Below are 12473 nucleotides of genomic sequence, written 5' to 3' on the forward strand. Positions count from 1 at the left end.
AATCCAGATCCTTTCTTATATGAATATTTCAACTTGATAGTACTTTGTTGTGCCATTATGAATACCTCCCTAGTTTAGAGGGAGTGTTGAAAAAGGTAGCTAGTGTCAGACTTCATAATGCAATAAATTGTAATTTTTATCATTGACATTTATTATTATATTCATTATTATTATTTAATTTTGGTAAAAGCATGTTCTTCATGCTTATAGAGTCAAAAATAAATTATTTTGAGTCAAGAGAAATGTATTTGAGTCAAGTCCCATTTGGAATTTTGAAAGAAAAAGAAAAGGAATTTTTATTTTGAGTCAAAGAATCAACACAAGACCAAGTCGGCCTAAGAGGCAGCTATTTGACCCTCTTGGATAGGTATATATATCAGTCAACTCAATCACTTGGAAGAACAATCACTTATCATCACAAAACATTGTTTCTTGTGCCAAACAAGAATAAAAGACAACCAAAATTAAAGGAGAGATAAACTATGATTTTTTCAACCTATTTTTGTGCACATGTGTGAAGGTTTTGTGGCTTCTCTATGAAAATTACAGGTCTGAACTTCATCCTTCACTACAAGTCCAAAAATTCTATGATTTGACCATATTTTAGAGTGTTTGATCAACGTTGACTTTCATTGACTTTGACTTGGTTGGAGGAGACTTGGAGGAGGGTTGACTTGGATATTTGTGGCAATATTGGTCTTGGTCTTGGGTCTTGTATATCTCATTTTGATCTAATTTTATAAGAGAAGGATTTTTGGGTTTTCCCCCTTATGGGGTTTTTCCCTGGCTTGGAGCCTAATTCTTGGTGTTCTTTGTTTCCTTGTGATCTTTATGTTTTTCATTTTTGTGTAATTACTTGATGAAGAAGACAATATAAGTAATAAGAATCCAAAAAACATTCACAAGTAATTATCAAGTTAAGATAAATCAATCATTTTCTTCTAACACTTGGTTTCTCAACATGAAGTAGGGTAATAGGTCCTATGACATCCAACCTATGATCTATGATGGGAAATCCTCAATAGTCTCTTTGAAGAAAGATGTCCCATTGAGGGGGTCAAGAAGAGGTATGAGGCATCACCAATTTTATAGTTGAAGAAGTTTAAATCTTGGTTTGTCAATTTTGGCCCTATGTAGGAAAGAAAACATGGAAGGAGGTGATCCCCTTGGAAGAGTTCAAAAGGGGAAGGCCACATAAGGCCTTATATAAAGATATAAATGCAAGGGCCCCTCTCACAAATAGAGTTAGACATGTATTGAAAGAGAGTAAAAAATGATCCACCCAAATCTTGATAAATACAATAAAACATCCCATGAATATCATAATAAATGGGGCATCTACATAACAGGTGACCCTCTAACTCTATCTCATGTATATGGAAAAGCTAATAAATATTATTGAGAAGAGGAAAATATCCCAAGAGAGACAAAAAATGTAAAAAGTCTGATAGTAATACGTATGCAGAAGATGATCTTGAAACTAGTAAGTTCATGAATCCATGACTGTAAGGTCATTGGCATCACCATAATCATTGGCATCACCATAATCATTGCCATCATCTTCATTATCATCATCACCACCACCATCATTTTCATCATTATTGTCATCATTGCATTATCATCATTCATTTCGTCATCATCATCATCATCATCATGATTATGGACATTGTCGTTAATTTTTCATAATTATAGGTGTCATAAGAAATATCATCAACCCAAAAAATGTAATGAGTGCTAGAAAATGGTTGTTAGGACACATGATATATTCAAGAGAAATAACAACTTTATTTTTGAGAGATGATATATGATCATCAGCATCAGTACCATTATCATCGTCATTATCACTTTCATCATCCCCATCATCATCATTAATGTAATTTATATCATCATTGTTGTCATCGTCATCATGAACATCATCATCATTGGCGTCGTCATCATCATTCATGCCATTATTGTTGTTGATGATGACCTAGATGAAAATAATGATAATGATGATTTGATGATGACGACTTTGAAGACGACGCCAAAGATAATGATTATGATTATGACCATGACAACATTTAAAATTTGGGAAGATTGGCCAAGGTCATTAGCATCATCATCATCACAATCATTGTCATAATCATCATCATTGTCATTATCATCATAATCACAATTCATGCCATCGTCATCATCTTCATTATCATAATTATTGACATTGTCATTAGTTGTTCATAATTGTCAATGTCATAAGAAATATCATCAATGCATAAAATATGATGAGTGTTGGAAAAGAGATACAAAAGTGAACAAAAAAAATGGGGGCAACAATAGACGTGAAATTGGATGAAAATTGGACGCAACATAAGTAGATGCAAAACAAGACAGAAAAATTGACACAAAAGTGGATGCAAAAGTAGATGCAAACTTGGACACAAAATACGATGCAAACGCGGATGCAAAAGTGGAAGCAAACATGGGTGCAATAGTAGGCATAAAACTTAGCATGAATTGTGGTGAAACAAATTTGGATGCAACAACAGATGCAAAAAAAAGACAAAAACTTCGATGCAAAAAGGAGGCAAACATGGATGAAAAAAGGGATGTAAACATGGACCAAACAATGGTGCAACAGTGGACACAAAATTAGATGCAAAAGTGGACACATCAGAAGTGGATGTAAAAGTAGATGCAAAATGAGATGCAAAAAACATAAACAATATTTGATGCAAACTTGGACACAAAAGATGATGCAAATGTGGATGCAAAAGTGGAAGAAAATCTGGGTTGAAATGGTAGGCACAAGATATGGCACAAATTGTGGCGCAACAAAAGTGGATGTAACAACAAACACAAAAAAAAGATGTAATAAGGGATGTAAAAGTGGATTCAAACATGGGTGCAATAGGAGACACAAAATTGGATGCAAAATATGGATGCAATGGAGGTAGACGCAAAAGAAGATAAAAAATGAGACGCAAAATCCAATGCATAAACCCAACACAAAAGTGGATGCAATATTGGATGCAAAAGAGGATGCGAACATGGACGAAAAATTGGAAGTAAACATGGGTATAACAGTAAGTGAAAAACATGGCACAAATTGTGGCACAACAAAAGTGGATGTAATGATAGATGCAAAAAAATAAGCAAATGAAGATTCAAACGAAGATGAAAAAAGGGATGCAAAGTGGACATAAACATGGGTGCAAATGGATGTAAAATAGGATGCAACAAAATTCAATGCAAAAGTAGACACAAAACTCAATGCAAATCCTGAATCAAAAGTAGATACAAAAAGGGATGTAGAAATAGATGTAAAAGTCGATGAAAACCTAGATGTATATGAGGATGCATTCGTGGATGCAAAATTAGAAGCAAAAATGGGTGCAAAGGGAGGTACCAAACTAGGTGCAAATTATGGCACAAGAAAATTGGATGCAATAGTGAACACAATAATAGATGCAAAAGAGGATGTAAATATGGATGCAAAACAAGATCGAAAGTGGATGCAACAAAAGTAGATGAAAAAGTGGATGCAACAAAAGTAGATGCAAAACTAGACACAAACATCGATGCAAAACTTGGCGCAAAGGGGATGAAAAAAATGATTTAAAAAAGGATGCAAAAGAGGATGTAAGAGATGATGCAAGTGTAGGCACATAAAGTGGATGCAACAAAGGATGCAAAAGTAGGTGAAACAAAATTAGGTGCTAAAATTGATGCAAAACATGGTGCAAAGGATGGCACAAAACTTGGCATAAAACCTGGCATAAAACCTTGTGTAAAACCTGGTGCAAAACCTATTACAATACCTGGTGCTAAACTTGGTGCAAAACTCGGTGCAAATTTTGCATCAATTTTTGCACCATATTTGATAAATGGAAACAAATAGCACCAAAAATGGGCTCTAGATGCAAAAAGGAAGCAAAAAGGGACACTAATCACAGGGTTTTGTTGTAGTGTTCCAAAAGTTGCTTTAACACATGTCTTCAAGTCTGCTCCAGGGGTCTCCAGAAGCTGCTTCAACATGCGTCTTCAAGTATTGTTACAAAGCAGCTTTAAAAATAGCTTCTAAAAGTTGCTCCAAAAATTCTTCAAGGGTTGCTCAAAAGTATTCCAAGGTATGCACCAAGATCACTTCAAGGACTACATCAAAGACTCTTCAAGGTTCTTTCAAAATACAACTTCTAAATATCTTCTAGATTTCTCCAAGGATTTTTATTGAAACCTTCTTCAAATTCACTTCTAAAAGGTTGATCAAGGATTCTCCAAGGTCTATTTTAGGGCTGATCAAATCAAACCTTAATATTAGTCTCCCACGAGCTCAAAATTTGTGCTTACTCCTCAAAATAGGACCAAATTTTGTCCATAGGTATGAGTTCCTTCCACAAGACTGAACTCTACTCTTTGACAGGGCCAAAGTCTACTTAAAATCATAGGCCGAATTTCGTGTAACCAGGAGGCTAAACTCATAGTTATAAAAGGGCCCAAAATCCGAGCCAAAAAAAGACTATGAAATATGCTTTGAACTCTTGAAGATATGATTCAAAATATTCAATAGACCTTAGCTAAGAACATAACCAAAAACACAATTTAGCTCCTTCAAAAAACTCCTAGGTTCATAAGATATAAACCATCTTTACTCGAACTCTTTTGTTCACTTGGTTGGATGTATTACTTCATTTTATTCTTTTGTTACATGTCCAAATTCTCTTCTTTCCTTGACCATATTACTTTTGTTCCTTCCTATGTTTTCTTCTTCAGCCCATCTGCACCTTTGCTTAGTTACCCACAAGTTGGTTATTTATATTGATTAGAGAAGCCCTTAACCGGGGCCGACCTGAGTAGTCATATGAAAGGGCACGACTATACTTGAGCTGACCTGTGTTTAATTGATTGTTTTAAAATTTATTTTGTGTTGGATTGTTGACTGATTCTTGTAGCAAGTGCAGATAAAGCATTATAACTCTTTCTTGTGCATATAGATAACATTTGTGGTTAGAACTGTATATGGAGAGTGAAATAGAGAATTTGAATCCTTGAAGAACAAGTTCCAATAATGATCTTTACTGTATGCCCCCAATGGAACCATCACTGAACTCTCAAAACAATAATCTTCACTTTATGCCTCTAACTGAACTGAATGACAACCGTTCACAAATCCAATTCTCTCGAAATTATAAAGTTATTCACTTAGTTGTTCTATATTGTTGTATCTCTCTTATCGATAGGTTCACATCTCTTTATTTCATATTTATGCTTGAAATTGTTGTTTAATTAGGGTTTACTTAAATGTTCACCAAAGATCAATGATCTATTTATCAATCCAACTACTGAATTAAGATTTGACTTCATTTTCCTCCAAGTGAAATGTTGGTATGAGCTTATTGATATTTGTGCATGAACTGAGAACCTAATTTATGTTTTTGAAATATGTGCACTTTCCTTGGTGCAAGAAATTGTAACAAATAGATCATGGGAAGAAGGCTCCCAATATGGAAATGAGATCGTTGTTGGAGCTTTATGGTTGTACAATTAATGAAATGAAAAATCATGGTTAAAAAGGGTGTCGTGCGTACCAGTGCACTATATACCTTACTCAACTCATCAATTTGCAACAGTGCCACACATTGATAATTGTTTTGCTAACACCTGTGGTTGATTTGCAACAATGCTAGTTCAATTTCGAGGACCAATTCAATTTCCATCCAATGTACTATAGGGATTAGACCTCCTCAATTCCACTTTGACATCAATGACAACTCTACTTCAACAATCTCCCCCTTTATCATTGATGGTAATACCCCCTGCAATAATGCATCTCTTGTTGTCGTGCTTCTTGATCTTTCTCCCTCTTTGACATTGATTGGAAATGGGGTGCTCTTTCCTGACTAAATTTTTTGCATATGACCTTTAAATAACTCTTCTTGTCCTTTGCATCTAAAACCTTTATGTATTAACAATTTTCAGTTTGTGCAAAATCATCCTTGTCATGAAAAAACATTTCTTCTGGATGTAGCTAGACAATGATCTTATACAAATTTAAAATGAATTCTACATTTCCTTCTATACATCAACATCATCAAAGTTTTTCCTCAATTTAACATAATATTTAGGCTTTGTTGTGAAATTTTTTCCAACTATTATATACTTCTTTAATGCAATTATGTATACACTGAGGATTCAATCAACACAATGTTATTTTAGTCATATAAATGATGCACCAACAAGCCTAGAGGTTGGGTACAACATAAATATTTTGTATTCCCAAAGTACCTTTTACTGTATTTGTTATACCTTATGATGGGAACTATGATTTGAAAGTAAGCCAATCTTGCACATTTAAAATGACCACCACTTTATTCTCTTTCCTTCACATTAAACATTCATGAATTTAGATTTTTCAAAAAAAAATTCGGTTATACTTTTTTCTTTGTCAAGATGTCACATCCAAAAAATATTGCTTCCATGATGACTTCCAATGGATGGAGGAGTAAGGTCATTGTAATTGCTTTCAATGGATATTGATATGTCATAGATGATAGAGGTATATACTTATTCAAAGTCAAGTTGAGATCAACTTTGTTATGCATCCAATTGTTTCGATCACTAAGGAGCCATTACAAACTGATAAGTCATTACCATCTCATCACTCAGAGTGAAAAGAGAATGCACAAAATTAATGTCAAGAGGCTTTAGCATGAAGAAGTGCTCTACTCTAAGATATAATGTGCCGACAAGATACCACTTTTATTTCTTTAAAAATGGAAACATTAACACCTTTTATGTGCTTGATCATATGGTAGGTTGCAACACATTTACAAAGCCTCCTGGTAAAGATTGAGATGGTCATAACCATCTTTTCCCTGTGTTGGAATTATCATTATAATGTCATTGAAATCAAATATATATACTTCTTTCTTGTCCCTGTTGAGATCGTCATCACAGTCAACCTATTATCTACATCATCTTGATATTGTTTTTTAATAGTTGTATAAGTGGAATTCTCCAAACCAACCTAAAAAATATCTTTGGTAACCATGAGTAAAGGCTTACCACGGTCATGCATAATGGAGAGAGGTAATAAAATATTCTCAAAGGAGACAAGATTGTTGAGGCCATGGGATCCTCTGGATGTTGCTTCATATCTTCAACAACAAATGATTTATTTCCTTTTACCTTTGCCTCATTGACTTGAGCCAAGTACCTTTGTTTTATGTTCTTCGTATGTCACGACATCTCTATCATTAATATGTGTAGGGACCAAGGGGGCTTCTTCTAGTTTTCTTCTCCAAACCTTGGTATGATTTTTTGATAACTTTTGATCTTTGATTTTCTTAGGAGCCCACTTCATTCTACTTCTACAATCTCGTGCTATATGTCCAAATTGTGACATTTATAGTGTGGAGCTCGGGGTTTTGGCATGTTTTCCACTACTTCATTTAACCTTTTTGACCCCCAAACCTTAAACTTATAACTGCATATTGTCCTCTTACTATGCATTTTAAGTCCTTTGAACCTAAATCCTTTTGGTAAGCATAACAAGGTATAAATTTTCTTATTTACATTAATTCCCTCTATAGATTAATTGGATTTTAAGTGTTCTTACTAACAATGAATTGTCTAGTCTAGATTTTAGTTCAACAATGCAGTTTCAGTGCCCAATCATGGTTGGCATATTTAAAACCTTCTCAAAGGAATTTTGGCATAATGGTTTTCTAGCCTAGGTTGCCAAACCTATTCTAAAATGTTTAGATTGCACCCAGGTCGCACGTGTGAGGCGACAACATCAAAACTTGTTGAATTTAAGCTTATGTGATCCATATCAAGATTTTAAGAAGATTTTTCGGCGCAAATCACATTATAATACTTTTGTCGATGCGTTTCGAACCAACGAGTGTGGTTCATCGTCAGGACAAGTTGAAGAATCAGATCATGGTTGCATGTTAAATAGGGAGAGCAGATCTTCCAACGGCTAAATTTGACTAGGAAACGACTATATTGGACTGGGCAATTTGACTGAGAAACGACTAAATTTGATTGGCCAACCTGACTGGACCGAGGGAAAGGGACAGGAAAAGTAATTTTTGTTATAATTATTACCAAAATTTTTGTTATATTTATTACCAACATTTGAAAAAAGTTAAATTTTGTATTTAATAATCAAGAGAATGAACCAATTAGTGATTACTAAGCCTTTTCTCCAATTATAATTATAAATAAATGGTTAGTTAATTATTATGAAAGTTAGTTTTTGTTATATTTATTACCAAAAAATGTCGTCACTAAATCAAACATTAATCATTAATAACCTTAAATCATTAATATGGAATAATAAATAAATATATATGTATATCATGAATTAACTATATATATAACTATAAAATCAAAAACCTTAAATCATTAATATAATATGGAATAATATGTAAATATATATATATATTCCGAATAAATATAAATATATAAATAAATAGTTAGTTAGTTATTATGCAAGTTAGTTTCTTGTTATATTATTATCATAAACAGAAATTGTAAGAATTAACTCCCAAGACCCTAACCTATTAATAGACCTATCTAAAATAAAAACATAAATCATTTATATATCATAAAGGTTTATTAAACCTAATAAGTTAAATAATGGACCACTAATTAAGATTAAGGAATCTAAAAGTATTGAGAAGAGGCAAATTCCTTAAAATCCTTGAAGAAGAATAGGGTTGGTTAATTCATTTATAGTTAACTATATCCAAAAAAGGGGTTAAGATCAATAGTTAATATCAATGTTTAGGAACAGAAGGAATATTCATAATTCATCTGTTCATACAATAAGGTTAATGAAAAGGATTATTCATCTGGAGGGAGTGAAAGAAACTCGAAACCATAGAATAAAAACTAAAAATAGAGAAACGAGAAGGGAAAAATGGAAAACAAACGATCAAGGTGATGAGGGGGAAAAACAAGGAAGACACGGGCTGGGGATGGGGGGGTGGGGGTTGGTGGGGGGGGGGGGGGGGAAGGGTGGAGAAGCGGCTAGGAGGAAAGGGCAGGGCTCCAACAACTACTAATTTTCTAGCCGTCATCTCTATTGAGGTTGCTTGACCTTTTTTTGATTTCTATGGCTTCCTTAAATTTTCGATGATGGCAATGTGCCACCTTGGCAATAACACGGGCCTCCTCAATGCATACATTGTGCTTAGTCTTCTCCGCATGTTCTGCCAAGGTGGAAGACTGGGTCCTCCCATGTTTTATGTCGGCTGAGTGCTCATTAATCCTTTGATTAATAGAGCGACCAATATTACCAACATATGGGGTCCCACAGGAACATGGAATAACATAGACATCTTTCATGTCCTTGGGGTCAACCAGGTCTTTTACCGATCTAAGGGAGCTACAGATGGTGTTAAGGGGTCTAAAGGTTGAGGGAACATTATGCTTCCTAAGAATTCTAGCAATCTTATTAGTGGTCCCCTGGATGAAAGGGAGATGAACCCCTGAGACTCGCTCTTTAGGGTCTTTCTTAACCAATGAATTCTTGCTAGCTTTGAGGAAAGATTTTTGCCCGAGGTGCCTACTATAACCATTATTAGCAAAAACATTAAGGATATGAGCCTTCTCTTTATTGAGGCTCTTTTCATCATAGATCCTTAGTGCACGAGTAGCTAGAGTGTTGAGAACACCCATATTTTGAGCGGGGAAATGATGGGAGTTGGCATGAAGGTACTGCTCAGTATGAGGTTTTTTCTTCGAAACACTTGGTGGGAGACAGAATTGTCATCATTCCTCGAAATGAGAACATCGAGGAAGGGTAGGTGCCCATCAACTTCCTGCTCCATAGTGAACTTTATGGAGGAGGATTGATTGTTGAGATGATTGAAGAAAAGATCCAACTCTTCTTGGCCATGAGACCAGATGACACTCGTGTCATCCACAAATCTCTTCCAAATCTTGGGAAGGAGACGGGCTAAGGCCAAAGCCTTCGATTCAAAATCTTCCATAAAAATATTAGCAACAACCGGGGACAGGGGGGGTTCCATGGAAACACCACAGGTCTGCTCGAAGAATTCACCTTCAAAGTTGAAAAAAGTGGAAGTGAGACAGATCTCAACTAAACGAGCGGTATCAGGGTTCGTGAGGCGATTGATGACATCGATGGCCTCTTTTATAGGAATGCAAGTGTAAAGGGAGACCACATCAAAACTCACAAGAATGTCCCCAGGGTCAAGCTTTATGCCCTTAAGCTCTTTGATAAATGACAAAGAGTCTTTGACGAAAGACTCTGTGAGGCCAACCAGGGGTTTAAGCTTTAAGGCAAGGAATTTTGCTAGAAGGTATGTAGGACCACCAATGGTATTGACAATGGGCCTTAGGGGGGCCCCCTCCTTGTGAATCTTTGGAAGTCCATAGATCCTTGGAGTAATGGGGCTACTCTCAATGAGTTTATGGCTAAGGGAAGCCACAAAGTTACTAGACTTGATGGCAAGAGCCACTGCCCTTGAGATCTTTTTCAGGGGATTCTTGGAAAGCTTCTTGTAGCTTCCACTATTACAAAGATGATCCAACATCTTATGGCGATAATCCTCTTTGTCAAGGATGACGACAGCCCCTCCTTTATCGGCTTTTAGAACCACGATATCTTTATTGTGGTTTAAGGATTTGAGGGCCTCAAATTCATCCCTACTAATGTTGCTACTAGGGGGCTTAGCCTTCCTGAGGACAACAACACAATCTTGCCTTATAGTGTCCTTAATATTATCGGGTAAGCCCCTAATCCCAAACTCTACGTCGCATATAATGTCTTCTACCGGGATCTTTTTAGGGGCTAGGGCAAAATTTAAACCTTTACCCAAAAGACTAAAGATAAAAGGGGGAAAGGAGAATCTAGAAAGATTGACAACCTTATTAGAACGAGAAGGAGGGGGAAGATTATTATTATTACTATTATTCTTATTGTGATTATATCTATTACTAATAATACCATTATTATCACAATTATAATTAATGGTCCTACCATAATTAATGTTATTATTAATATTGTTATTATTATTATTATTATTCATATATTTCTTACTAATAATACTAATAGTATTAGAAAAATCATGATCATAACCATTTTCAATACCCACATTGTCATTATGTTTATTTACCTTATTAATATATGCATTATTAACCTTATTATTAATACATGCATTATTAACCTTATTATTAATACATGCATTCTTATTAATATTCCATAAACTAAATTTATTCTTAATATATGCCTTATTATTGTCATTATGTATATTTACCTTATTAATATTTGCAATATTATTATGCCCAGAATTAATATAAATGCTGCGACAGTCGACTTCCTTGAAACTGAATGCGTTTGACTTATCCAATTCTAAATTAAACTTACGCTTATTAAAAGGATGATTTACGACTGAACAAGAACATGGACCAAGTTTTTGGACTTCCAACTTCGGGCACGATTCCCGAGGCGATGGAAGTGAAACCAAAGATTTCGAGACATGGGTTTTCCCCAACATAGAAGGTTAGCTAAATCTCAAAGCGTTTCCCAATATTCATCATGGTTTGGAAGATATAAGTGGTTCTTTGAGCCCAATTTGCAAAACATACACAAATTTATCAAATTTCCAAATTAGGCTCCAAATTTGGAGAAAATGTAAAATCAGTCTTCTTAACAGTATGGGGAACAAATATAACTTATTTTCAGAGTTTAACAATCATCATGTAATATCTCATATGTATTTTGGGGATAAAAATCACCCAACCTTGTGTTGTAAAATCACTATTCACTATCTTTAATGTAACTTCTAGTCAAGCAGATTAGAAATTGGGGGATTGGTTTCGATCCACCCAAAGCTCTCTTTGTACAAATATTCAAGCTTAAAACAGATCTAAGGGCTTGGAAATTCATTCTTGTAATAAATCTTGACATATATAATTGGCTAGGAGCTTCATCATGGCAACAAACTCGAGTGTTGCCTCTATGTAACAGTGATGATTTTTCCTTAATAAAACATTACTAGTTCTCTAAATTTAATGCTTATTCTTAGTATTTTGATAGTTTATGATCTGTTTATGAAACTTGAAGGTTATATACAAATTGCAAGTGAAATTTTATGTATTTTGGATAATGGATCAAGTTACTAAACACATAAACAAATGATTTTTAAACTTAGTTAATAGCCAAAACATAGACAAAAATACCATATCAAAAACACATAACATAAAACATGATAAAGGAGTTCACCCCTCTCCTGGGATACATCTCATGGTCTAGCTTCCAATGCAGGGCCTCTTTCATTAAGTGCTCAAATTTGTGTATTCATGGCTTTATAATGGTCAGAATGCAAAACAAATGTCTCCAATAGATCCAGAACTGCCAAAAACCCCCATCTATGGTCTTTCTGCACCTCATTTGGCCAAAAACTCAGAAAGTTATGCATGTTACAAGTTTTTCCCAATTTCCATAGCTAACCATCCTCCAA

The sequence above is a fragment of the Pinus tabuliformis genome, chromosome 9 (assembly GCF_031772625.1).
Source record: "Pinus tabuliformis cultivar Carrire ecotype Pingquan chromosome 9, CPIR1, whole genome shotgun sequence".
In the NCBI taxonomy this organism is placed as follows: Eukaryota; Viridiplantae; Streptophyta; class Pinopsida; order Pinales; family Pinaceae; genus Pinus; species Pinus tabuliformis.